General features: G+C 39.7%; 1 protein-coding gene and 2 long non-coding RNA genes across 12 annotated transcripts in view; 1 reads left to right on the top strand and 2 right to left on the bottom strand.

The window, feature by feature from the left end:
• The window catches only part of LOC309629385, a 30,504-nt gene extending 7,888 nt beyond the window's left edge, over window positions 1–22,616 (bottom strand). The window contains exons 1-2 of one of the 3 annotated variants that reach the window (XR_014245034.1): window positions 9,398–22,616; window positions 1,767–2,007 (exon numbers count right to left, since the gene is read on the bottom strand). This is a non-coding gene — a long non-coding RNA (uncharacterized lncRNA). Of the gene's footprint in view, window positions 1–1,766 lie in introns of all 3 variants that reach the window. The other 2 variants (XR_014245035.1, XR_014245036.1) reach the window with 2 other exon arrangements.
• Window positions 1–27,591, top strand: part of LPP (LIM domain containing preferred translocation partner in lipoma) — a 694,560-nt gene that overhangs the window by 354,623 nt on the left and 312,346 nt on the right. The window lies entirely within an intron of this gene.
• LOC309629397 overlaps window positions 25,236–27,591 on the bottom strand; it is a 35,230-nt gene continuing 32,874 nt past the window's right edge. The window contains exon 3 of the long non-coding RNA XR_014245051.1: window positions 25,236–27,020. This is a non-coding gene — a long non-coding RNA (uncharacterized lncRNA). The remainder of the gene's footprint in view (window positions 27,021–27,591) is intronic.

Raw genomic sequence — 27,591 nt, 5'->3', positions numbered from 1 at the left:
TTTATAACAGTGGCCTGGCTTTACCACTGAAGGCTACAGCATTGTGCTTTATCTCATCATCTCCAAGTATAGCATGTGAGGTGAAGAAAAGACTGATAAACCCGATACATATAAACTCAGCTTCCCTGAGACTGAGGAGCACAGAGGCCTCCACCACCACCCATTTCCTTTTCTTTATGGGGGAATGAGGTTCTTCATTAACAATTAAGTTTATATTCTTATGACCACCTCACAGCCTTTTCCTGAAGTGGGTAAGAAATATCTGAGCACAGGCTCACATGTTTATGCTCGTTCCCTGTCCAGCAATCTCTGAGAAGAAAAGACCTTAGAGTGGGAAGATAGATTTGGAAACTTAATCTAAAGATGTGTCATTATTGTGCTATGAGATATCTAATTGCCCTTCTGCTTTTTTTTTTTTTAAACAGACACAGGATATGCATTTCTAAAGTGTTATCTGTCAAGGCCTTTATTTTTATTTGTAAACTAGCTTCTTCCCATCTACCTGACCCTGAGTTCTTTAATTTTTCCTTCACCCCTTGCCTAGCTTCCCCAACCCTACATGCACACAAGCATACGCACATTCACTTATATCCCCATACTCACACATTTATACAAACACATCATATACACACCTACGCTTATGCAGCATACGTGTGCATATAGAGTTATGTACACACAGTCACACGCAGACATACACATGTGCAACACACCCCCCTCTACACTTACATGCATATGCACACACCTTACACATATAACAGAGACGCACACACAGATACCCATACATTCTGAGCACTACTTAGAAGTGTGATCTTTACTGTCTGAAGACGTAATAGTCATAGTCTGCTAAATGTTTTGCGTGCATCATCTTGTTTCATGTTTATACTTAAGAGGTGGTACTAGTAGTATCCCAGTTGAACAGAGGAGGAACCTGAGGTGTGAGAGGGGTTTAAGTCAGTTTTCCAGAGTCACACAGCCCATGACTGTGTAAGCAGGAATTAGAGCGGTGGCTGTCTGATTCCAAAGCCCATGCTTCTATCTACTACACAATGGTACTCTGAGATAGTACTGAGAAAAGATTTGGCCACTTGAAAGACTCTTCAAAAATAAGTCAGAATTCTTTGCACATTGAGATTTATATCAAGTAACTTTTCCAGACAGGGAGGTGACCTATTATGGTAGGAATAGATCTGGACTAGAAATCAGAACATCTAGGTCCTTATCACTCTCTCTGTCTCTTTCTGGTGATTTTGGGCAGGTACATTATGGGAAAATAATTCAATGTATAACCACATAGAGGTGTAATTAAGCTCTGTTGAGATGGTCCCGTAAGAGATCTGTTGGAAAACACGCAAAATTATCTGCATTTGTGGTATGGCTATTTTTGTCCCCTTACCTCTCACACCATCTTCTGCGATTGACCTTGTTGCCTAGTTGTTTGCCTGGGGGTGGGGAGGTGGGGGAAGCCATGTCAGATCTCATCAGTGGCCTCTTGTTTATTCTAGCAAACCCTTGGACTGGCTTCACTATTACCTCATTGCAGGGATATTCAGAGCCAAGACACAGCTTTTAGCTTTTGTGTACAGTTCCACTCCCTGCAAGAACCAGTATCTTAGGCTTATTCAGCAGTATCTTTTCCAAAGCACTGCCACATATATGTTGCACTTTACTATAACTGAGAACACTGAGACATATCACTGCCTTAAATTTACAGAGTATTTAGAATATTTAGAAGATAGGGGATTTAGTAAAATAGGACTTATACTTACCAGTCAAGTTGTCTTTTCTTTAGTTCATCACTCCTACCTTGGAAGTTGATGAACACATGGAGGTTCAAGTTGGTGTGCATTAAAACATTAGTGCTAAATTTTCATTGCTACTTTTGTGGAAAGTAGTGTTTGTGACCTCTGTCACTGTATTTACATCATCACTTGCACACTGGTCATGAAGCTTTCCTGAACTTCATGTAGGTCTCCGATGATGTATTGATAGTATATTGACAAGGCACTTCTATGGTAAAAGAAAAGGGATGTTGTTGTGGTGTTAATGTGACCAAGGTAATTCAAAGGCAATCTTACTTTATCAGAATCTTGACAGAACTCCTTCTCCCCATTTGACACTCTCCACAACTTTTTAAATTGAAAAAATCCTCTGTGTTATAAATAGTGATTTGTGCAAAGTTTTAAAAGTATAACTCAAGATAAAGCAGAATAAGAAATCAAATAAACAAAAACTAGCAGTGCAACAGTTTTTGAAAAATAAGACAAACAAACCAGGTTTTGGGGTATTAACCATAGTGGCTAGGCCCTAAGCACTCATTTAATTTTGGTAATTGAGACCTTTATAAAGCACAGATCAGCTAGTCCATTGCACTTACAGGCTTTAGGTTACTGGAGAGTTGACCGGAAAGGCTGCTGGTTAGAGGTGGTAAGAAACATAGATCATGGTGAGAAAAGTTGTATGAATGAGTATCCCTTATTTCTAGAATGGAGACAATGTAGCTGTGCTTCTTAACTCACGGGGTTGTGTGTTAACTGAGATGATATCAATGAAAGACATAATAAATATGTCTCCAAATATTAGTTGGTGTCCATGGATCTTTTGGCAAAGTTTCTCCTTATGATCCTTAGGGAGCTTGTTGTATCTACAGTAAGAAACTGGATCATAGGATATTTTCAGTAAGAATTGTGTAAGTTTCTACATAGTGAAGTAATATCAAACTTAATAATAAACCTAGCTGTTTATAGAATATCTACTATTTCCAAATATTTAAAAAACATGTTGGCCTCTCATCAAACTAACAGATATGTATGGAACAGATACTATGTTAGTCACCAGGCTGTAAAAAAGAAACCTTCCCTTTAGAAACTTACCTTTTAGTAGGGAAACTATTCCATATACAGTAACAGAGAATAGAGAGGAGGAGCTTTGGTCCATAAGAGATGAATGGAGAATATACAGCTTATGGGTGTTGGGGGGTGAGAGGGATGGCAGTGGCTGTTGAAGAGTCACTTTCTGCCAGGGAGATTGTTGAAAAAAATCAACGCTGAAAAAAATCATGTTTGAGCCTGGCCTTTATTTATTTAACAGATCAACTGTGAGCATTCAGTGATACTGGTTGTAATGCTGCTCTAGGAGCAGAGATCTCTAGCATAAGCAATTTCAAGAAACCCTGAGCAGTTTAGCTTTTCATTTGGAGTAGGATGCAAGGAGGAAGGAATGGTAAAAGTTCAGATTAGAAAGATGTGATTCCATCTTGAAGGTCCTTGCAAGTCAGGTGGAAAAACTTGTGCAAATAGTTTGAATATTCACTGATTCACTGAAAGAAAATTACATTGTATCCATGGGGACTTCCCATCCCTGAGCTTCAATTTGCTCATCTATCAAATGAGAGTCTTTACTTTCTAACTTCTAAGTTGTGACTATGATCTCTGACGTTTCGTAATTCCTTGAATTATTAAATCTTAATCTCCCACTGAGAATTATTTATTCAGTGCATATTTATAATAGAACTGCAGTGGTTCTACAGTAGATCTATAGCATCCTGTGCTAGGTCCCAGGGGCCCAGCACTGAATAAACTCAAATTATGGGAAGTCCAGTGGGAACTGGGGTTGGGAGAATAGTCATGTGTTTCTGATTTAAATATGATCTGGAAAACTCTATGAGAAGTAAGTAGAGGATGCTGTAAGCACCATTACCTGCTCAGGAAACATTATGGGCAAAGGCCAGAAAGAGGACATGAGCTTGGTATATGTATTAGTTTTCTATTATTGCTGTAACAAAATATCATGAACTTGGTGACTTAAAACAACACAGTTCTCTATTATCTTATAGGTCTGTAGTTCAGTGGTCCAGTACAGCTCTCGTTGGCTAAAAGGAAAGTGTTGGCAGAACTGCATTCTTTTCTGGAGGTTCTAGGGGAGAATCACTTTCCTTGCCTTTTCCATCTTGTAGAGGACACTGTATTTCTTGGCTTGTGGCCTGTTTTTCTCAAAAGGAAATTCTAGTTCCTTTCAAAGCCAGCAACATTGCACCTCTTTGACCATTCTTCTATAGCTATGTCTCCCTCTGACCACAGCTCAGAAAGTTTCCCTGCTTTTAAGAAGTCATGTGATTAGATTAGGGCTAGCTGGATAATCCAGGATAATCTCTTCATTTCAGAATCTTTCATCTTAATCACACCTGCAAAGTCTCTTTTGCCAAACAAAGTAATGCTTTCACGGGTTCCAGGAAATCAGAGTGTGGATATCTACAGGGGAACCATGATTCTGTCAACCATAGTCTTTTTATGGGAATGTAAATAATTACACATTGTTAATAATGTATAGAGAGTGAGGATATAAATGAGAAGAGCTGAAGTAGCCAGATCATGAAGCATGTTTTGTGCTTTATGTAGAGCTCTAAAGTAACCTGATGGCAACAGGGAGCTAGTCAATTCTTTTTAGAACAAGGATATTTAATCTATAATGAAGTTAAGCTATTGAAGTAAGAAGTTCAGTGGTACCCAACAATCCTTTGCATTTATTTCTATGGGAAAATTGTCTATTTTTGAACTTAGTATCCTGGGACATATTTCGTGTCCTGTGCATAGTATTACGTTCCCCATTCCTTTGTACCATGTTCTTTTCTACCCTCTCTCCCTACTTCGTTTTTCTGGAGCCTGAAGGAATGCCATTCATGGTCTCTGACTTGTTGGGTGAAAAGTTCAGGATGGCTTTCATCGGGCAAAGGTGTCTCAGATTTTGGAAAATGGAACTTGGTAGCAGCAAGGGGTGCTTAGGTGGACAAAGAGATGCCTGTTCCTCGGAACAGTAGAACTCGTGCTTCCCGGAGCTGACAGAGCCTGAGTGAGGAGGTGGATGGCCTCTTCATATATCCAGCCCAGGAGCAACCCCCAGCTTTCTCTTGGGTCCCCAAGGAACAGATCTAGGAAGTCTAATGAAAGAATTGGCACTGCTCCCCTCTGCCTTTAATGTAAAAGTGGGCAGTTAACTTGTATACTCTTTCAGGAATGATTCGTAATCCTGAGGAGGAATTGCTGAATAGAAGGAGCCTAGTAAATTGAAAGATTCTCCTGATGCAACAGGGAAATTGAGATTTATTGTTCAGTCAGTTCCAATTGCCCTGTTGTCTTGCAGAGTAAAGCAGCTAAACAGGATGTTGGCTTGTGATACTACCAAGGGGGAATCAACCTCAAAGGACATGGTGTCAGAGCCGTGTCCAATGCCTGATCGTCTAGCAAGCGATTCACTTGTGAGATGATGCCTTAACACAGATAGAATCAGGGTGCCCACATTATATCTGATCGCAGAAATGTTGATGCAGAAGAGCAAACTGGCTTTGATCTTCATGAGATTGCAGGCTAGGGAATAAAGAGAGGGTTGTATTTTTAAAGGTCATCTCTATTACTTATGAGAAAACGCATTTTATGCTTATGTGAGACTGCATATCAAGAATGGGAAATGAGCATATTTGAAGGAAAACTGCAAGTTGTTTTCCCATGTGTGAATTTCATGTGCATGAGTGTGTGTGCATACATGTGTGTAGGTGTGTGTATCCGGAAGAGTTTAGCATCCTGACTACTTGTTCCTTCTATGCTGTAGTTGATAATGTCTAACATCCACTCTGGTGCATGGAGTGGAAGAAGCTTCTATCTTCCACTTTAGATGTTAATTATGTATTTTTTCAGAGAAGGCATGCAATTTCAAATGTGACTTCTTTCCTAACTTGCAAGTAGAGTTGACAACAGTGAACTGATCTTCTCTACACGAACTCAGAAGGGGTATCTGTTGAACAAGTAGTAGTTGAATTTCATACCAAACTACAAAACGTTCGAGATTTGAGGTGAATTGTTCTTTATTTGGATGAACGAGGAGAGCCCACAGGGCTGAAGCTGCTTGTCTGAGGTCATGCAGTAGGTCAGTGGCACTGCCAAGGCTGGAGCCATCATCACCTGACTCCCAGTTACTTTCTTTCTGGTCCAGCACAGCTGCCTCCCAAGTTTAATAGTCTCTGACTCACAGTCCAAATCTATGGTGACATATAATATGTTACTTTGATTCTAAATCAACAAGCCACTTTTAGAAGTGCTTACACTGCTGCCTTACTTTTTACGCTATTGGATTCTTCAAGTTGAGTCTTATTTCTAGAACCCCTATAAGAGTAACAAGAGGAGCCATGTATTCAGGATCATTTCAAATATGTACTGAACACTTGTTGGGTGACAAGTCTCTTCTAGAGGCTGAGGGTGCAGCTATGCATAAAACAAAGTGTATTTCCTCAAACAGTTACTTTTCCCCTAGGGAGAGGCATCATAAGCAGATAAACGAATAAACATTTAAGTCCAATGGAGTTAAGTGCTGTAGAGAAAAATAAGGCAAGACAAAAAGGGGAGAGAGAGTGCCTTGGATGGAGTGGGATAATTGTGGTTGTTTTACATAAGGCAGTTAGAGAAGCTTAGAGAAGGCAGGTAGGTGAGGGAGTGTGCCACGCAGGTATTTAGGACAGAGGGAAACGTGTTCCAGACAGAGGAAAGTGCCCATGTGGAAGCACTGGGAAGGGGCCTGGCTGGCACCTGGCTTGTGTGAGAAAGAGTAAAGTTGTCAAGGGAAGCTGGAGCTGAGTGATCTTAAGGAGAGTGAGAAAAGATAAGGGCAGGGAGGTGACAGGGACCGTTACACAGGGCCTTGTAGGCTGTTCTAATGACTTTGACTCTTACTCTGAGCGAGATGGGGACCATTTGGAGTCATGTGATCAGACTTACATTAAAGATCACTCTGGCAGCTTTGTGGAGAATTGAATGTGGGCTAGAAATGGTAGTTGGTTGGTAGCTATGGAGCAGGTGCTAAGAAGTAGTGGGGTTCTGGATGTATTTTGATGGTATCATCAACCAGTTTAGTGGACAGATTAGATGTAGAATATAGGAGCAAAGGAAGAGTCAAGAATGACCGCTAGGTTTTAAGCCTGAGCAATGAGAAGGATGGACATGCGATATAGAGAGATGTCAGGAGGACACAAGATCATTAGTTTTGTGGTTTGTTTTTTGTTTGTTTTGTTTTGAGAAGAAAAGGTGATCAGGGATTTGCTTTCCGATATGTTAAATTTGAGCTGTTAGCCTTCCAAGTAGTGGTTGAGTAGACAATTATATATTTGAGTCTGGGGTTCAAGGGCAAAGTGTTGACTTGATATAGATTTAGGAGTCAGGAGATATGAATTTAAAATCTTGGCACTGAGTGACATTATCTAAGATGATGGATTAAGCTGTGAGGCCACGACTTTGAGGTCTCTTGGAGACACAGAGGAACCATTAGAGATGTCATGAACAGGGGTGTTGAGGTGGGAGGAGAAGCAAGAGACAGAGCCATCCAAAAATGTAGTGGCAAAGGTGCTTCAGGGGTGAGTGAGTGAGCAAGTTATCTGCACTGTTGGATCAAATGCCATGAGGTCTAAAAATGGGCCACTGGATTTAAATCTTTGATGGGTGCTACCTTGACACAGGCAGTTCTCCTCATTCTTCTGAGCTGTTGGCTCACGCTTGTTTTACATTTCCTTTGTCCAGGTGGAACCCACACTAAATTATCGTTAAATACAAGGACTCTCGAATTACATTGCCTGGAGTCCAATCCTCGTTCCATATTTACTGGTTGTTTAAGTGTGTACAACTTATTTTACCTTCGTCTGTGCTTCTTTTTTTAAAATTTTTTTTAGTTTATTTTTGACTGTGTTGGGTCTTCGTTTCTGTGTGAGTGCTTTTCTCTAGTTGCGGCAAGCGGGGGCCACTCTTCATCACGATGTGCTTCTTTTTAAAGGGAGGAAATGGTATTATCCACCTCATAGGGTTATTGGGAGGATTGAATGAGATAAACACTTAGCACAGTATCTGTCACATAGTAAATGACCCGTAAATGGAATAAAACAATCAGTAAAATTAACAAAAATACTTGGTATGGGTTAGTCTCTCAGTGGATGTTTGCTGAACCAATGAAGACAAAGGGTCGGGGGGTGGGAATTAAACCTTCAACACTTTTTTTTTTTAACATCTTTATTGGAGTATAATTGCTTTACAATGGCGTGTTAGTTTCTGCTTTATAACAAAGTGAATCAGCTATACATATACACATATCCCCATATCTCTTCCCTCTTGCGTCTCCCTCCCACCCTCCCTATCCCACCCCTCTAGGTGGGCCCAAAGCACCGAGCTGATCTCCCCGTGCTATGCGGCTGCTTCAACACTTTTTAAAACAACTCAGCGAATAGAGTTTCCAGGACTGCGAGGCCATAGTTGTTTTTGCCATTTTTACCTCCCACTTACAGTTCTAAATACAAGCAAAATAAAACTACAGGTTCCCCAAAGGTCACAGTTCTAAATACAAGTAAAATAAAACTACAGGTTCCCCAAAGGTCACAAATGAATGTGATGATCTAAAGGATAGTGGGCCACTCGGATTACATTTGATTAACTTTCTGTCTAGTGATGGGCATAGGACTCTGCTTTTCTCAGAGCAGAGATGCCTTTGTCCTATTCTGAACTCACAGGAAAAAGAAGAGTTACCGTTACAACAAAGAGCTTGACTTCTTGTCTCCAGTGGGAGACAGATCTCCACAGACATAAGGAAACAAAATATCTGTGTTCCAGTGCACCGCTCTGCCTGGGCTCCTGTCTAGCTGTGTGACCCTAACATGTCCCTGCCCCTTCTGGGCCTTAGTCTCTCCAGATGTCACATGAGGGAGCGGAAGTAGTTAATTTCCAGCACTTCCTCCACCTGGAATTCTAGGTTGCGATTGAGGAGTAATTCATTCTGATGACATATGACCCAACCTTCGGCTCTTAATTGGCCCACCATCATGATCCCAAGTACTTGATTATTCACACATTTTTGAATATATGAATTGCATAAAGCTGTTCAGTGATGGTGAAAATTGAGTCCTAAATATTCTATCAGATGTATATGTAATGTAACCTATTCAGTATCTCATTAGAGTGTAAAATGATAAGTGAAATATGCACCAAGCGAGAAAGAACATTATAAGGGAGTAATACAATTTGATTTTTGTGAGTTAAGGATGATGGTATAATAAGAGCTCCACTTATAGGAAGCCTGAGCTGCCATATGTAGTACTACTGTCTCTAGTAAGGAAAACCAATCATCATGTGTTGTTTTCATTCTTGAATCTCTATGTTCACAGAATCAACTATTTCGCTCAAAACTGGAAAACAAAGCTTCCTGCTAGCCTCTTTGTCCAAGTCATTCTGGCTCCTGACTCATACCAGTTATATTTATAGTTTTGCATATTTTATTATTCTTTAACCACAGCAGTGCCACAAAGAGAAATATTTTTCCTTTGAAAAAGGTACCCAGAATTGCCCAGTTTCCCATCAGAGAAAATAAAAACACTTACCTCGCATAAACTCACTTCAGAAAATGTGAATGTAACACTGTTCCCCAAACCACTTTCTCCTTTGAATGCCAGCTGTCTACACAGCAGCTCTCCTGACCTCCTCCTTCCAGCATCTCAGGCACTTCTGCCTGCTGGGCTGGGACAGGGCTGGAGCCGTCCATCTGGCAAAGCACAAAGAGCTCCTGGTCTCACTCTGATAATCCTGGACCTGGATTCTCTTCTACCACTCAGCAGCTCTGTGAGTGCTGGAAGGTGTTGAAGTTCCCTAGATCCTAATTTCCTCATTGGTAAGAGAGGAATGGTTGGTTACATTTACTTTTTGACGTGGCTAGAATTATGAGAAAGAATGCATAGAAAGCATTCTATTCATGCATGGGTCCATCCCATGACCCATAGTATGTGCAGGTTTGCCTCCCCTCCTCCAGATGGCCCGTGGTCTCTGTTGCTTCACCTGCTTTTTCTCTCTGCTACTCTATCCCCAAGGGGTCTTCCACTGCTCTGATAAGTTAGGAAAAATGGCAGGCAACCACCGCTCAGGATCCCATACAATTTAGTGAGGCCTCAGATCACTCCCCAGCAGATCTTTTCAGCACTGTGATGTCAGTTTCCTTGTGTGTTTCTTAGGCTTCTGTTGTTTCAGTCTCCATAATGTAGTGTGGGGTCCACCAGACCTGGACTCCAATCGTAACTCTCAGATTCACCTAGTGTTTGAACTATGCCAACCCATTTCCTTCTGCATATTTAAATGACAGTCCTATCCCTTAAGGTCTCCCGAGAACTGCATAGATTATTTATGCTTTTGTTTATTAGATATTGAAGTATCGAGGGCCATCCCCTCCTGTGTTCCCTTCCTTTCTTAGGATTCAAAGTTTCTATGTTCCCACTGTTACCCCTGAAATAGGCACTAGGTAACATTTCTCAGCCTGGCTAATCTACAGGCCCTTCAAGGGCTGGTCTTCCTTCCTGATAATGATAATGCAGTGCTTTCCTCTGATATCTTAGAGTTTACAAAGTATTTTTATTTATTCTTTAGGATTGAGGTGTCACGATAACTCTTGGAGATGGGGATTCTTATCCACGTTTTAGACATGAGGAAACAGGCTGAGAGACAAAATGATTTGCCCAGGAGTCCTATAGTAAGTGCTGCGTAACCTAGATTTCAGGCAGCATCCTTCTTCTCCCAGACCAATGTCCCGGCCTTTGTTCTGAATGTAAACGTGACCCCCAACCTGAGTTAGGGTGTCTGTGTGCTTATTAGACCCTAAGCAAATCTGTCTTTTCTAACATGAGTATAAATCGAAACTTTCAAACATTTTCTGAAGCTTATAGGATCTACATTTCCCTCCTTTTCCAATACATTCCTAAATTTAAATTCCTTGTTAAGCTCAAGAAATTCACTGTTACCTTGGCTTCTGCAGAATTCTCAGTAAAGCACATTTCTTCGTTGTGATGGGCAAGAGCGGTGCACTCGGTAGCTGAATGCACCTCGCCTTGAGTATTAACTCGAGACTCGAGAGGCAGTCACGGTAAAAGAAAGCACACTTATTTTAATAAGCACCCTTGATTTTTCTCCCCTCTCTTTAATGGAATGCCATCCCATGGTTAATAATCCACTGTGCTTGTCAGTACACGTCCCTGTCATTACTCAAAAATGTAAGGGAACAAACAGTATGGTGTAGAAAGAGCACTGGGCTAAAGGTCACAAGAGCAGATTCCAAACCCTCCTCTTCCACTAATTATTTGACTTCGGAAAAATCATTTCACTTATCTGAACATCTCATTTATCTTTTATAAAGCATTGAACTAAATCTTTTCTAAGGTTCTTTTCAACTCTAATGATTGGTAAATTCTTCAGCAAGTTTTTCTCCTTTGTAACTTACTGGAATACTATCTGTCATTGTTTGCATTTTGCAGGGAAATGCTTGTTGCATGTAACATTAGGAGGCTTTACAGCTATGTATTGAGTGCATTCTATGAGAAATATAATTAAGGTATAATGGAAGTTTGGAGGAGGGAGACATCCAAAAGAGGAAATTATGAGTAATGATAGGACAGTTTGAAAGTGCAGGTTCTATTAAGAATGAGGCGTCACTGAGGATCTATATGCGTGGAGGTGAGCAGCTAGAGATAAGGTTGTGAGAAAGGGCAGTTTGGCCTGAGTTTGGGGCATCTCCACAGTGTGTACTGCAGGCATGCTCACACGTACACACACGCATATGCACATACACACCTCTTTTAAGGGTCTCCTGACTGTTGCTCTTTTTACTTCAGCAAGCGGATAAACTGTCAAGATTAAGTAGTTGTGTACATCTGAGAAGTAACTCCTTTACAACAATGGAGAAAATCAGGTATACCAGCATCTTTGAGCCATATGATTGTCATTTGGGATTGTAAGAGTTTATCTTCCCTGTTGGTAGTGACTTCTTGTGGGACAGAATTTTGTATATATTCTTTCTTGAATATCCAGCACCAAGCATGGTTCCAGCATAGTTGGTACTTGGTAGGAAATGCTTGTTGCACTGAATTGCTGCCTGCCTAAAATCCTAGGAAAGAGAGAAAGTAGGTGGTTTTTCTTATGTTAAATCACTGGGAGAATTTTTTTTTTTAAATGAGCTACCAGTAACAAAATAAAACTGCAATGAAAGAATTGACAGCCTGGATCTGTAATCTGCCTGACCTGACAATTAAAAGAACTTATTACTGTGTCAGCCTGCCAGATGGATCTCCTTGAAGTGTAGCGCTTCTAAGCGCGATTCAAGTGCAAACTTCCTTTTCTCCCCACTTCGTGTTTGTTGAGCTTGGGAAAGAAGCAGTTTTATATGCACTAAACCCACTCATCTCAAGTGTGTTTAATGACAGCAGTATGTGACAGATAAAATAGAATCCTATGGCCTCATTTGATGTTTGTTTTCATTTCAGACCTTAGTGAGAGGAGACAGAGGAGATAAAACGATGTGGCTCAAACAGAGGAGTTTAAAATAAATTATCTATTATCACAAACTTGTCAATTTCTCTCTGGGGAAATTGGAGAGGTCAAATAATGCAAACACTACTAGTAGTAGTTGAGATTTATAGAGCGCTTAGCAGCTTATAGGGTGGCCTTGTGTTCATTTCTCATCCTATCCTGACATCAACTCTGTGAATTTGCCTGGCCAGAAACTACTGTCCACTTAATACACACAGGTTGAATGAATTGCCCCAAATGCATACTTCTAAAGTGGTCCTGTTGATTTTGATTTTGATTCCTTTTTTTTTTTTTTTGGCCGCACGGCATGTGGGATCTCAGTTCCCTGACCAGGGATGGAACTTATGCCCTGCATTGAAAGCGAGGAGTCTAAACCACTGGACCTCCAGGGAAGTCCCTTGATTTTGATTTTGAATCCAGTGATTCCTCCACTTTTCTGTACTGGCCCATCAGTCAAATATGTGTGCAGTACCTTGGAGGTATCCTTTTCCTTAACTTTATTGAAACATATGTATGAATGGAGTATGTGGATAAACTCTCATGACACTATCCCAACAATCAGAAGTATGTAGAATAGCACTTCAAAGTCATCCCTTACTAACCACTCTATTTATTTCTTCTCTACCCACACTAACTTCATACTTTTTTTCATGAAGTAATCACTATAGTCCGTTTGTACATCTTCCCAGTTTTTTACCAGTACATTAATATATTCAGTACATGGCTATGGCTGTATAGGTAGCATTTATTTTAAACATAAGTAGAATGATATTATCTCTTGTCTCTACTTTGTTCTTTTCCTCCAGACCTTTTCATGTCAATAAACAGGGATGTGCCATATTGTTTTTAACACCCATTCAGTGCTCCATAGTTTGAATGCAGCATCATGTACCTCTTCTGCACCGATAGGCATTCAGGATGGGCTTCAGCTCTTCTTTATTATAAGTCATATTAAGATGAGCTTCCTTGCATGGTATCTTTGTTTTTGTGTGAATCCATAATTAAATGTCTGGAATTGGAATAGCTTGGAATTTCCAGGTTTATCAAAAGTCAGTTTCGGCCACCATCCCAAATGTTAGAATCCTCATATTAGCCCGTGTTATCGACCTGACCTTCCACTTAGTTGTTCAAGGATGTGTTTTTCGGAACAATCTAGACACTTCTCTAAACAGAGTCTTGTGGCCAGGAGAGTAAATGTTGGGGAGGTTATTTTCCATGGCTCTGTGGCTTGGATACAGGTGGCACCCACCATGGAAGAAGAGTAGGGTATTCTTGTGACTATTTTGTTTACTTAAGACAGCCGCATTCTTCATTCGGCTAGAAGAAGTTACTTAATGCAATGAAAATATCTATCAGAATTAAAAATGCAAATGGTGCCATGTGCTCAAAACTACCATGAATCTATTCTTTGTTAAGAAACAAGAGTTTTGCATAATCAGGCTTGAAAAAAATATGATTTAACTTTGTCTACCAGTTATATTATATGAGTGTCCAGAGAGTCAATTCTACGTTCCAAACCCTCCTGTCTCTTTCCACATCTTCTTGCTGCTTTGTACTGGAGGTAATTAATAGGGGTTAAAGTCTGAAAATGTGGGTATGGAAGAGAAGAGAGCTCTTGTGCAGTTTATAGATTGCAGGAGAGCCTGCTCGCAGATATTTCCCAAATCACGAATAATGGGTGACAAGCAGAGACACAAAATAAACTCCCTTTCCCCCGTCCTTCTATTTTCTTTTTCATTGTTAAAAGGCTTTAGTTATTTTTAAAACCATAATTACCAGTATAGGTCAGAATCCTGTTTGCCTAAGTTCTTTTAAAATAAAGAAATTATTTTTCAGGTTTGTTGTCCTTAGGTCCTTTTCGGTTGCAGGAATCCCAGATGTGCTTAAAGCTACCTCAGATGACATTAGATGGTGGGGATTTGTGGATAGGATACAAAGAGAAGGAAAGAAGTCCAAAAACCATGTCAGCAGCCAGACAACCAAGCCCCATGGAAACTTGGAAGATCACTGAGGACACAACAGTAGCTGATTTTGTCATCCCCTCCAAGTAAACACCCCATGTTTCCTTAACCAGTGGGTCTCCATTCCTAGCACTTAGCTTCACTCAGTTTTTCTTTCCGTTTCCTACTGATGCTCCTGTCGATGATTCTGTTTAGTCTTCTTCTGGACACCGTGATGTTCACTCTATAACACCCTCTCCTGCCTTAGGGCTTCTCCATACCATTCTGTATATCTCTTGCTTTTGCCCCGTTCTATTTCTGCTACCCGCTGTTCTTTCTCTGTGTGCCTTGCACTCGAAGCAATGGGATCCATTATTTTAGCTGGTTCCTGTCCAGTACAAATTGGGAAACACGTCTTCCTCCAACACATCTCATGGAGCTGGTTTTGGTTCAATCTCTGATCCAGTTAGTTGTGGGCCAAACTCAGAATTACCTGTTTACAAAGATGTGGTAGTGGATTTATTTAAAAAACAAACCAACAACTTTTTGAGGCTCTCACCTTAAACAGAGCTGTGGCTGTGGTAGAGACTCAACATTTTATGCCCTCCTCTATCATGGTGAGGTTTTAACTCAGCCATTTGGAAGGTTTTGAAGATGCAGCATTCAAGTCCACATGCTCCAGAAACATTCGGAAGACTTAGATTCTGGTTCTTACGTTACTCCAACAAGCATTGGAGCTTCTTGTAGTTTAGCTCTCATTTCTAAGCTTCAGTTTACCCATCTTTTCAAGAAGTTTACTGTGAAAAAGGAAAAAGCTAGCTTAAGAGAAGGGGAGGACTAAGGCTAGGTGCCCACAATCCTCTGCCCCCAAGTAAAAGTGAGACCTGTATTCCCTTGGAAATGCACCCATGGAGTGGGAGCCATGGAAGATACTAATGAGTGTGGACAAGGGAGGGAATGAGGGAACTGGGTTCTAGAGGAGGCAGGAGGGGCTGGAATCAAGAACACGATGGGAAGGATTTGCTTAGCAAGGAGATTGGGTGTTTTTTTCCTCTGTTCCTGCAGAGAGAGACAAGTACATCTATGGAAACAAAGATAGGTTGATGAGAAGTGACTGACTAGGGGAGAACATTTATGCTAATAGAGCCTTACTCTTCTCCAAAGTAGGGAGGGAAGTTATGTGTGGAAAGAGGGCAAGGGAGTGTGTGAGGCCAAGGACATTTAGATGGACCCTTTGGGGGATGTTTAATAAAGAGATCCATGAAAAGGTTGTGGTGTAGCACTGAGACCCACTTGAAATCTAATGATGAGGTCTGCACTATTTCTTGCCCTTCTCAAGAATCTGCACAATCCCAGACAGCTACCAAAAATAAAATAAAATGAAAGGAAGGAAGGAAGGAAGGAAGGGAGGGAGGGAGGAAGGGAAGAAGGGAGGGAGGAGACATTGTAGGTGACTGTGAGTTAAAGGTTAGCCGAAATGTTGGATGAAAAACAAGGGAACAAGGCTAATTGAGTATTAATTGTGTGACTTCAGGGAATACAATAAATAGTACCCTCCTTTCTACCCATGTTCAGCAGCCATTGAGAAATAGAGGAATCAGATAGTTGGAGACTAAAATGTCAGCCTTATGACAGATAAAAGTACCTTGGATGACTGCCATTACCTTTAGGTCCAAGGAAATTACTACTGTTTTACCTCTGAATAGACAGGTGGCCCTTTGATAGTGGTCAGCACGTGTCACCTGCAGGCTCCTCCTGAAGTGAAGCTGTCTTCCACACCCTTCCCCCTTCCCCTAAACAATTTTGAGTCTGAAGAAGTAGAGAAAAACATGATTTGCCGGCAGCAGATTCTGAGTGGAGCTCGGAAAGGGACTGAACCGTACCTGCCTTGTTCCTTTCCTCAAAGTTACAAGGTTAAGTCATTGCTCCTTGTCAGGAGGTTGAGTGGGGCATAGACTGACGATAGGACTGTTTCTTCACGGAAGGTCCCTTCTTGTGGAAAACTCAAGTATGGAATGAACTTTCCCCCTTCATTTATTGATGACAGTTCCAAATGGGGTGTTGAGGGGTTGGATGAAGGTGGAGTGATTTGATGTCTTGTAAAGGCAAAGAGACTCCAGATGGCTAAGGCAAAGAGGATTAAAGGGGCACCTATTCTGCAGGAAGTGTGGCGAGAGGTGGAAGTGAGGTCTGGAATGTAGCTGGGTGGTGGGTACTGCTGAGTGGACTTGAGTGTCCAGTGGGGTAAGAAAGAGGGAGGAATTATGAGTCAGGGTGAACTGACTATCTGAGGTGGGCTTTCTCCCTGATGCTTGCAAGTTAACAAGTTCTGTAACTTAGATATCTGCTCCTCTCATTTTCCTCTTGCCTCTGCCTTGGGCTCCTGGTCCAGGTTCCATGAGTACTTAGTTTTCACTGTGGTTTCAAAACTGTTGGGTAGCACAATCGCTGTATTAGGTTTGCTGAAAGTCAGTGTAGACTACATGATTCTTCCTAATGTTACAACTTATGCAAAAGCTCATTTGGGCTTGCCTCCAATGGCAGTATCACATCAGAGCCTCCTTCCCTTATCTGCAATCAGCTGTGCCTACTTTCAGAGATTTTCAAGTGAGTTTGTAAAATAGTCATTTTGGCTGATCCAGGCATGAAAAAGAATCCTTACGTTTCTGATGTGCAGTCTCGGTGAAATTTAGTTAGCATCTAAAATGGAAAATTTCCCATAAGAGCATGATTAATAAAGGAAATTACTGTCATTACTAAAGATTTATATTTCAAGTAACGTTCACATCTTAGTGACTCTTTAAGGTATTCAAGAACAACTTTTTGTATTTGCCTTTTTACAGAATGTAAAACTAACAGCCAAAGAAGTTTAGTCAAAGCTCAAACGGTAAAATCCTTGCAGAAGAAACTGGCTCCCTTGATACTTTCACATTGCTAATTCCATCATGTGAAATGTCCAGTTCCTCACAGAGGCCTCTTCATATACAAACACACCTATGAGTATACACCTGTGAGTATAGGGCAAGTAAGTTCCTGTCCAAGTAAACCTTTCTTCAAAGTGCCAATATTCATTAAGAGGGATGAATTAGCAATACATACACATATACTTTACAGATTTCTGATAAAGGCAATTAGCACAGCAATGAGCCCTTTAGAAAACAATTGTGAGATAGCATCACAGCTTTGACAACTTCCAAAAGGTTTCATTCCATTTCTGTCCATTCAAAGCTAAAATTTCTAGCAGTTTTTTTTTTTTTTTTTGATGCTGAATAGAATTTTAATTTGTTCATAAATATGTTGTCAGGTGCATATTGTGTGTCTTATGGATTGTGGGGAAAGAATTAAAGAACCAAATAGAATAAGATATATTTGATACTAAAATAATTGAAAGCATTCAATATTTGATGACTCAAAAGGGACTTTTACTATACCTCAAGGTTATTCTTAGTAACATGTATTATTGGAAAATGCGTATAAGTTCCTTTACTCACAAACTCTCAAAGTTTTGCAAATGTGGATAAAGCTCTTTACCAGAATATGCAAATCATCTCTACCTGCCACTAACAGATGGTGTGGATGGGCGATTGTGTACTGTCATTTAGGATTTAGAGACAAAATGACTTTGGAACAGGCTCTAGTTCTTAACCTGTGTATGAGCAAGGAAGCTTTTACAGTGTAGTTAATAGAACTTTTCATATGGTAGAAAAATGGGTTAATAAGGTTTAATTTTATATTCTCGGTAACTTTTCAACTAGCCAAGATCTTTGATGACGAACAATTGCAGAAGTTAACAACTGTGTTTCTTTCTCATCTTCCCTTACTATCATAAGGCAATATGAAAGGGCTTACACCTTGTCTGCTTTTCCTAATATGTATGTTAGAATTTCACAGGTGATTTTGAATATCACGTCTTGACTTTTCGTATGTGGGAGCAGGACTCGGCAAGCAACTTTTCTGTACTTTGAGGGATTTTATATATAAAAGAATGTTGTTTTCAAAATGAGCATTGATGGGGACCATGCTCTTTAAAATCTGGGTCATATTTCATATGTTAGCTTCATTAGCTATTTTTATAACCTCACCAAATAACTGAGATTTTTTTTTTAATCTCAACTATGATCAGACTAAGAACAATGATCAAGTCTTGGTAATATTACAGTCACATCTCTGAAGTGTTGTATGTGTTGCTTTTGACTCCCCCCAACCCCGACTCCATACATACCACACCCCTGGATTTTTCTGTTTAGTTCAAAAAGCCATGATCTCTCTTTACGTAAATTACACTAATATTGCCACTAATCATATTTGGGAAGCTCACAATAATATATGCTTGAGTTGTGTTGTTTTTTTTTTTAATATCCCAAATCAGATCTCTTTTTTGCTTTTAATTAGTCAGCAACATTTATTTAATGCCTACTAAGCTCAGAGCAAAAAGCGTGGAGAGTGGAGAAGGGCAGAAATTAGATCTAAACCCAAATAGACTATCATCTCCAGAATAGCTGCCCATATCTTTACGAATACAGAAAACAGATAAATGAAAGGATTAAGAAAACTTAAAAGCAAAATCTAAATGAGTGCAAATTGGTGTGGTAAGAATTGAGTTATATAAATGCAAAGAGGATGCAAATTAAGAAAGCGAAGTTCAGTATTTAAAACTGGTATCTCTCTACTTTTATTTTCATAATACTTTGCCATGAGAATTGTTAGAATTTTGTACACCCTACACTTTGGTGAGCAAAATTTCCTGGTTGAATTATATCATTAAAAAAAGCAAATATTTCTTGACTTTTTTTTTTTTTTTTTTTTTTTTTTGGCTGTGTTGGGACTTCGTTTCTGTGCGAGGGCTTTCTCTAGTTGCGGCAAGCGGGGGCCACTCTTCATCGCGGTGCGCGGGCCTCTCACTATCGCGGCCTCTCTTGTTGCGGAGCACAGGCTCCAGACGCGCAGGCTCAGTAGTTGTGGCTCACGGGCCTAGTTGCTCCGCGGCATGTGGGATCCTCCCAGACCAGGGTTCGAACCCGTGTCCCCTGCATTAGCAGGCAGACTCTCAACCACTGCGCCACCAGGGAAGCCCGATATTTCCTGATATTTTATGGAGAGCTGAAGCCACAGAGTTTCACGAGTCCTTCTTCTTGTCTTATCATCAGTGAAACACACTGTGTAACCTTCAACAAGCTACTTAACCTCTCTGTGCCTCGGTTTTCACATCTGGAAAATGTGGATGATAATAGGACTTACAGGATTGTTAAAGCATTAAATGTATAAAATTATATTCCTTCCATTTTATGAAGCACCTTTTTTTCCCCATGGTTTAATTTCTTTGAGATTGATATGCACACTCTGATTGATTTGATAAGATTTCATTGTTTTGCAGATTAATAGATACCAGTTATTTCTTTCTTACCAGTAAAAAAAAAATAATAATGCATCTTACTATCAAACGCATCATATTGCATGTGTAAAGTGCTTATTAGAACAGAGCCTGGCCCATAATAGGTCTTCCAGGGCGATACTGTTATCATTGTCTGAATGCCATATTTGTGGTTTGTAGGACATTTGTACCTAAACTCATTGACTTCTACACCATGAGGCAGATATACTTATGATTCCTGATCTTTATTTTAATAAACAGAGCCAGGAATATTTGCCAGAGATCAAACAACTGGTAAGTGAAAGACCTAGGCCGTGAACTTAGGTTGTTTTATTTATGCTACATTTATCTCACCTTTATAGAGTCTTACTACATAGTATAAACTCTGGGTGCTGAGGATGAGAGATAACTAAGGCAGATGAGGTTTTTTTTTTCTCTGATCTTAAATGCTGAAGAGAGGCGAGAGGAAAGTAAGACATAAACAACGAGTCAGTAAACAAATTTAGATGGTGAAACAGGAAAAAAAGTACAGATTGGAGTGTCTGGAAGGATGCTTGCTGAGAAGGTCAGGCAATGCTTCTCTGAGGAGTTGACTTCTGAAGTGACAACTCAATGTCAAGTTGAGAACTTGCACTTGCAGAACAATGCACGTGCCTGAGACAGAAATGAGCTTGAATCTTTTAAGGGCGTGGAATGGGTCAGGTGGACCAGCGGGGATAGATGCCTACAGTCCTAAGGTGGCTGTGATTTTAGGCTTTATAGCAGATGCTGAGTTTTGTCTCTCAGGAGCAAAGGATTTGGGTATTCTTTACCATACCTTATAAGCTTATATTTTTTTCAGTGCTTTAGGGAAGTTCTTATATTCTAGAGAGGGATATAAGCACGTGGATTGTTTTATCCTCTTTTCTAGATGAGTACACTGAAGAACAAGCTATGAAATGATTTTCCCTAGTTAGTTTTCTAAGGTTGTACAGTGCTAGTGATATCTAGTTGCCAAACATACGTACGCCTAGGTGTCAGTTTTGGAGGTTTTTGTTCTTTTTTTTCTTTGGAGAGTTTTTAAAAGCCTACACTCTTCCAAGTGGAAGTTTCTGATACTACAAATCTGTAAGTGGTAACTTTTCACAGTGTATGGAATTGTTCTATAAAAGAAATCATTAGTGATTTTTTTTTTCCCCACTTCTGTGGTTCTTTGGTATTGCCTCTCTTGGTATCAGCTGTTTAGAAATATCAATTCTGTCTTGAAATAGACCATCAAATAATGACTCATGTCAAGCCAAGACACACAACTGGTAAATGAAAGACCTAGGCCGTGAAGAGTTTATTTATTCCTCTTTTCATGATTATCAGCACCTGTTTAATCTGATCATATATAAAAATTGGTGATCTATTATTTCTAAAAACAGCTTTTAGCACCAGTATTAGGTCCTTGCATAGTATACACTCATAACTCTCAATCTGACTTCAACAGTGACATGCATCTTTCTAAGTCAGACACCATTAATGATAGTGATTTTGGAGGAAGCATTCTTTTGGGATCCTATCCACGTGATCTTGGGTAATTTGCTTCTTTCATTTCACCTGATTCCTTATTTATAAAATGTGGATGTTGAAATAAATGAGTTTTCTAGCTGTATGATTTGTGATATCACTATTAATTTACTTACTGAGAAACATCATATAAATTGGGCATTTGTAGAAAGTGGTTCAGTAGCTTAGAATCTAGCTAACATTTTCATTTTTATTAAATCATTAAATTAAATATAATTGAGCATCTTATAGGTACCAGGCTCTGCAATAAGGATGCAAGCATATAAGACCTCTGTCCAGCAACTGAGAAGTTAAACTATAGTGAAAATCATAGATTGGTAACTCAGAGTTTTTTTACAACAGATTTTTTGGATATATTATTTACTTACCATACAATTCATCGACTCAAATTATTTTTAAAGGAGGTGATTATATATTTACTCAACAAGTATTTTATGAGCATCTGCTATGTACCAGGGACTGTTTAGGTGCTGAGGTTAGAGAGACTGACAGTAGTTCTACAAAACCTAGCCTCTCACAAAATGTCCATCAACAGAATCTTTTGTTTTATTTTATTTTTTTTATTGAAGTATAGTTCGTCTACAGTGTTTGTTAGTTTCAGGTGTACAGCAAAGTGATTCAGTTATACATACATATATATATCTATTTTTTTCAGATTCTTTCCCCTTATAGGTTATTACAGAATATTGAGTATAGTTCCCTGTGCTTATTGGTTATCAATTTTATATATAGTAGTGTGTATGTGTTAATCCCAAACCCTAATTTATTCCTCCCCACCCCCTTTTCCCCTTCGGTAACCATAAGTTTTCTATGTCTGTGGGTCTGTTTAATAGACTCTTCAGTATAGTGTTAAAGACCAACATTTGGTGTCAGCAAAGGGTACTTGGGGAATACATCAGAGAGACAAAGAAAACCCACTCTTGGGAGAACTGGGGAGGTTTCTGAGAGGTTGTCATCTCTAAACAGAATCTGAGAAGCCTGTAAAGAGTTTGCTAGGTTGATGACTGGAGACAAAAGAGAAGGGAGAATTTTTAGGGAGGAGGAAAGAAACGTGCCACCGCACAGAGGTGAGACATAGGTAACCCATGGCAGTTCAGTAGAGTTAGAGCATGGGGGACGGTGTGGGAAGGACAGTTTCTGCTGGGTCTGAAGGTCAGAGAGTCCATCAATGTGTGCCTTCACAGAAACAGTATGTCTTACTAGGAGGTCACAAAGGAGGATGAGGTCAGCTAGAGGATGTGACATTTGAGTTGAGTCACAAAGGATGTCTAGGAGGTTGTTGAGGCAGTCTACAGTTAGTCCAGGCAGAAGGAACTACAATTGTAGAAATAAATGTGTGTAAAACAATGGTGTTTTCAGCCGGGTAAGGAATTTGAAGGGCTTGGAAGATGAGGTAAGTGAAACAGAGAAAGAACAAAGCCAAAATAGTACATTGGTGAGGGTTGAAGGGCAGCTTATAGATGGATTCTGTGCAGTGCAATGAATTTGTACATTGTGCTCTTCATCCTGTAGGCAGCTGGGGGTGGAGGGTAGGGACCACAGTTTGAGAGAAGACTAGAACATTGAAGATTTGAGAAAAGAAATCAGAAGTATGCTGCTAATCTTCTAAGATAACTCTGGCTATACTTGAATCGGAGGAGCCCAGGGTTGTAAATGAAACTTAGGAGTATGTCATCTCTATTGTTTTTCTAGTTAACATTTTATATAAAATTCAATTACCCTTTGCACCAATGTTCAATAATTTCTAATATTAGGAAATTATAATTAAATAAGAGATATGGAAATGTTAACCAACATTCATTGAAAATGTACTGTGTCACTTCCATGTATTAATTCACTTGATCCTTACAAAAGCCCAATGAGGCAGCCTATCATTTCCCCCTATTTTACAGACGAGGAGATCATGGCCTAGAGAGTTGAAACCTGGAACTAGTAAGTGGAAGAGCTGGTGTTTGAGCCAAAAACAGTCTAGCTACTAAGCCTAATTATAAGAATTGACAACTGAATGCATAATCAAAAATACTAACAGTAATTGTGTTGGTGAGGAGGAATTTGGGGGCAGTTTTTGTTTGTTTGTTTGTTTATTTTGTCTTTTTTACAACTCAATGATTCAATGATTTTGCAACCATTACCCCGATCTAATTTTAGAACTTTTCTTCCATCCTGAAAAGAAATCTCATACCAGTTTGTAGTCAGTCTCTGTTCTCACCTCTAACCCTATGTAACCTCCAATCTGCTTTAGTGGTCATCAGTCTTTAAATGAACGTGATTTCACTTTAGTGACAGTTTGTTTTGAATAGTAGCAATCTGATAGGCTTACTCAGTAACTCAGGAGTGTAACATAGTTTGAACTTCTAATTTCTAACATCTGCATGAAAATAATGTTCTCTGTTCTTAATTTAGGGCAGAGAAGTGTAAAAGTGCCAGCCCTGTGTCAGTCATTAGTCATATGCACATGAGTAAGACTGCTCCAGGCTCCACACTTGAGTTCATTTGTCTTTTGGAGATGCTGACACAGAAATAGACACATCATTGAACAACATTGGGGAATGGAATTCGTCTAGAAATCTCCATGTATTTATTGAAGGACTTGTGTTAAACTTCTTCCTGCTGAAAGCCATTGAATTGTTTATAAAAATCTCGTATGTATGAAGCATTTGGACTGCTTGGCATTTTGAGGATAAAATCCACATCAATGTTAAATAAAATAAAACTCCCCATCCAGAATAGAGTAGTAATTGCCAGACGTAAAATAGCCCAGCTGTGCAGGAGCTTAAAGGACAGTTGGTCTCAGGCAGAGAGTACTGGATAGGATGCTGCTACATAAGTAACTGTTCGGCCTGAATTACTGTACCTACTTGGTAGCTCATATATCTAAAATGGCTTAAAATAAAAATTGCAAATGCACCAGATTTCATCAATCTTAGCATTTCTTTTTCTTATTTTCTCAGTCCCAAGTTAAAAATAAAATCCTCTTGCCTCATTTTCCTGTGTGCTAGTTAGTTAGGATTAACTGGAGTTCCCAACAGGAAAGCAGTAGATATAGTAGACAACATTGTATAGAGGGTGAGAGCCCGGTAGAGATAATTATACAGTCACTCCCACTGTATTACCCTTCAAAGAAACTGAGCCTAATATTCTCCTCCTAAGCAATTTAACCAACTTCTAAAAAAACAAAAAGTATAAGATATTATTTAGAGAATGAAATAGCTACTGTATGTAATCAGGAGGAAGAATTATAGCAAATTATAATACTCATTTGATAAGTATATAAAGAGCTACACTCAAAGCTTTGTATCGTACCTCCTAAGTCATTGTTCTGTTGTGCTAACTGTCCTTTTTAAAGGAGAAGAGACAAAGAACTGCTGAAAAAAAATCAACTGTTATACTTGTTCAGTAAGATTGCCCCCTCTGGGCATAGACTAAGTCTAATTTCATGCTCTGTAAGGATCAAGCACACATTTGGTCTTCAAATATCCAACAGTGGTGATTGCTTTGCCTATCCAAAGATAATATCCATGTAGAAACATAGACACTAATAAAACTAAATGCGATGAAAATGTGTTTTAAGAGCTACAGCGTGTATGTCTGTGTAGGTATAGATGTTATATATCTGTGTTCACTGCACATACATCCCAATATTATAAAAAGATAGGTCTGCATGCAGATTGTTTTCAATAATTCTTTGAAGATAACCAAAAGGAGGCCAGGACATCTGCTAAATTGTCCATTTAGTATATAAAAAAAAGTTGGCAGTAATACAAGGGTCAGTTTTTCTTTGGCTTTCTTTCTTTCTTTCTTTCTTCTTTCTTTCTTTCTGGCTGCGTTGGGCTGTGTGCGAGCTTTCTCTAGTTGAGGTGAGCGGGGGCTGTTCTTCGTTGCGGTGTGCGGGCTTCTCATTGCGGTGGCTTCTCTTGTTGCGGAGCACGGGCTCGAGGCGCTTGCGGCTTCAGTAGTTGTGGCACGCGGGCTCAGTAGTTGTGGCTCACGGGCTCTAGAGCACAGCACTTTAAACAAAACAGACCAATGTGTAAACTTTAAGAGACAAGTGAGCACTTACTTTGAGTTTGTAATTCTTGTGCCTCCACTCTCCACCCCATCCCCCCCCCAAAAAAAGTGCTGATCTGATTTCTGTAATGAGAAGCTGTACCACATAGTGGCTAAGAGTAGTTACTCGAAAGATGGCAGCTACCTTAGATGCAAAACTCTGAATCCTCCACTTACTAGCTGTGTGAAGTTCAGCAGGCAATGTAGTATCTCCATGCCTCTCAGTTCCTGATTGCAAAATGGCTATAATAATACAGTGCCCACTTCATGCAGCTGTTATGAGGAGTAAAACACCACTATACCTAGATCAGTAAAGCACTGTGTCTCTCACATACTTATATTTTGTCAATTCTAAAACCCATATTCACATCCTGAACCATTGCTGACTAATTACTGTTGGTGAATAATTAACAATGACATAGTTGTCATTGTTGCAAATGCGCATCAACACTTGTTTGGAAGAAAATCCTGCGGGTCATAATGGAACCCTCTTTTATCATTGTTATGGATCGCCCAGTGAACAGTATTTCGGGAAAACGCATAAAGCTTCCATGATTTTCCGTTGAAAAGTGATTCAAAGGGTTGAACTCTGAATATGAAGAAGCTTTTGGAATGCTTCAATTTGTTTCACATGTGTTATATATTTTTGTATACATGCAATGGAGTGACATGATTTTTTAAAAACTGTCTAAATAATTTTAAAACATTTCTTTCGATAACATATAACAACAATTCTAATAATAAAACACTGTCGTAATTTAAGTCACAGTATTTTTGTTTCTAGTGGTGCAGTAACTACTGGTGCATTTTATAATTAGTGACACCTTTTTTGATGGGACCTTGTAGTAAGCACTCAGAAAATGCTAGCAGTTGTAATTAGTATTTGGGTTGAGATTAATATGGGTAGGTACATTGTCAAAGTTAACAGTCCTAAGGCCTTTGATTGTGAGCCAAGTGTGTTGAAAGAATACCTTGGATTTACCCAAAGTCTAGAGAACTTGACTTGCAGCTATATCAGTAAGACTTGCCTACATTCATTCAGTGGATACTGCACTAACTTGGGCTGAAAGTCACATCTTCTAAATACCTACATACTGCCCTTTTCTCTTGATTATGAGAGTTAAGTTGAATAATAGAAGTGAAAGCATTTTGTAAACCATAGTAAGAAGTATGTCAGGATAGTTCAGGCAATGCTGTGCTAACAAATATTCTCCAGATCTTAGTCCTTAAAACAAAAGCTTATTTTTTGCTTCTGTTACTTGTTCATTGTGGGTCAGAACTTCTTTGCAGGCTGATGGAATAGCCACCATCTCAAACACTGCTGGCCCCCATCCCAGAGTAAAAGACCTCTGAGGGTCTTTACCTGGCAATTGCATGCTCTGGCCTATAAGTAACACATGTGGACTTTACTCACAGCTTGTCAGCCAAAACTCTTCATATGGCTCCATCTAGCCATAAGGGTGCCAGAAAGTAGAGTTGGAAATATTGGAAAGTAGCATTGATGACTACCACAAAGTTTGCAATAATTAATAATAATAATAATGATTCCTATATACCAGAAACTGTTACATTATAAGTGCTTTCCAGGTGTGGCGTCCTTTAGCCCTTGTGAGGCAGATATGCTCGTGATCGCCATTGTACAGGTGGGAAACCGAAGCAGAAAAGCGGTAGATTAACCTGTGCAGAAGAGGCAGAGCAGGGCTGTTGCAGGATCTATTGCACTGATGGAATTGAACGTATCTTTTTAAACTGTAAAAGGAAGATACAGTTGAGATTTCTTCTTTTCTGAAAAAACAAGAGTGGACTAAGTGATCCCAAAGGCTCCCTAAAATTTCACCTGAATCCTAAAATGACCTGCAAAAAAGGTGACTCCCCTGTTTCTTTTGCAACCTCGTCTTCAGAAGCCAGGGGCCCTCCCTTGACCAGCACACTTCCCCTGGTATCTCAGGAGAGGAGTGTCGTCCCAGTAAATGGCCCGCCAGGGTTGCTGTGAATGTTCCCTCTTTGACTTATTTGAACTTTTCTATTTGGGAATTTCAAACGTATGTAAAAACAGAAGATTATAGTGAACCCAGTATTCCAGATTATCAGTTATCCATACACAAGTGTCAGTGCTCACCCAATCCTGCTTGACTTAGCTTCATAAGTTAATCTGGCCACCTATCAAGTAGACCTTTGAACACAGACTGAGTTCCTTGGGTTTGTGGGACTCAGAGAACAGGACTCACAACACAGAAAGCCGGTGACTAGTTGGCAGCTTGGTGCTGGGCAGGCTTAGTGAGGACATGGGGAGGACGGGACTGAAGAGGTTGATTTGAAG

The sequence above is a fragment of the Balaenoptera borealis genome (genome assembly GCF_965194805.1).
Source record: "Balaenoptera borealis genome assembly, chromosome: 5".
Lineage (NCBI taxonomy): Eukaryota > Metazoa > Chordata > Mammalia > Artiodactyla > Balaenopteridae > Balaenoptera > Balaenoptera borealis.
This window is presented reverse-complemented; position numbering and strand designations above follow the sequence as displayed.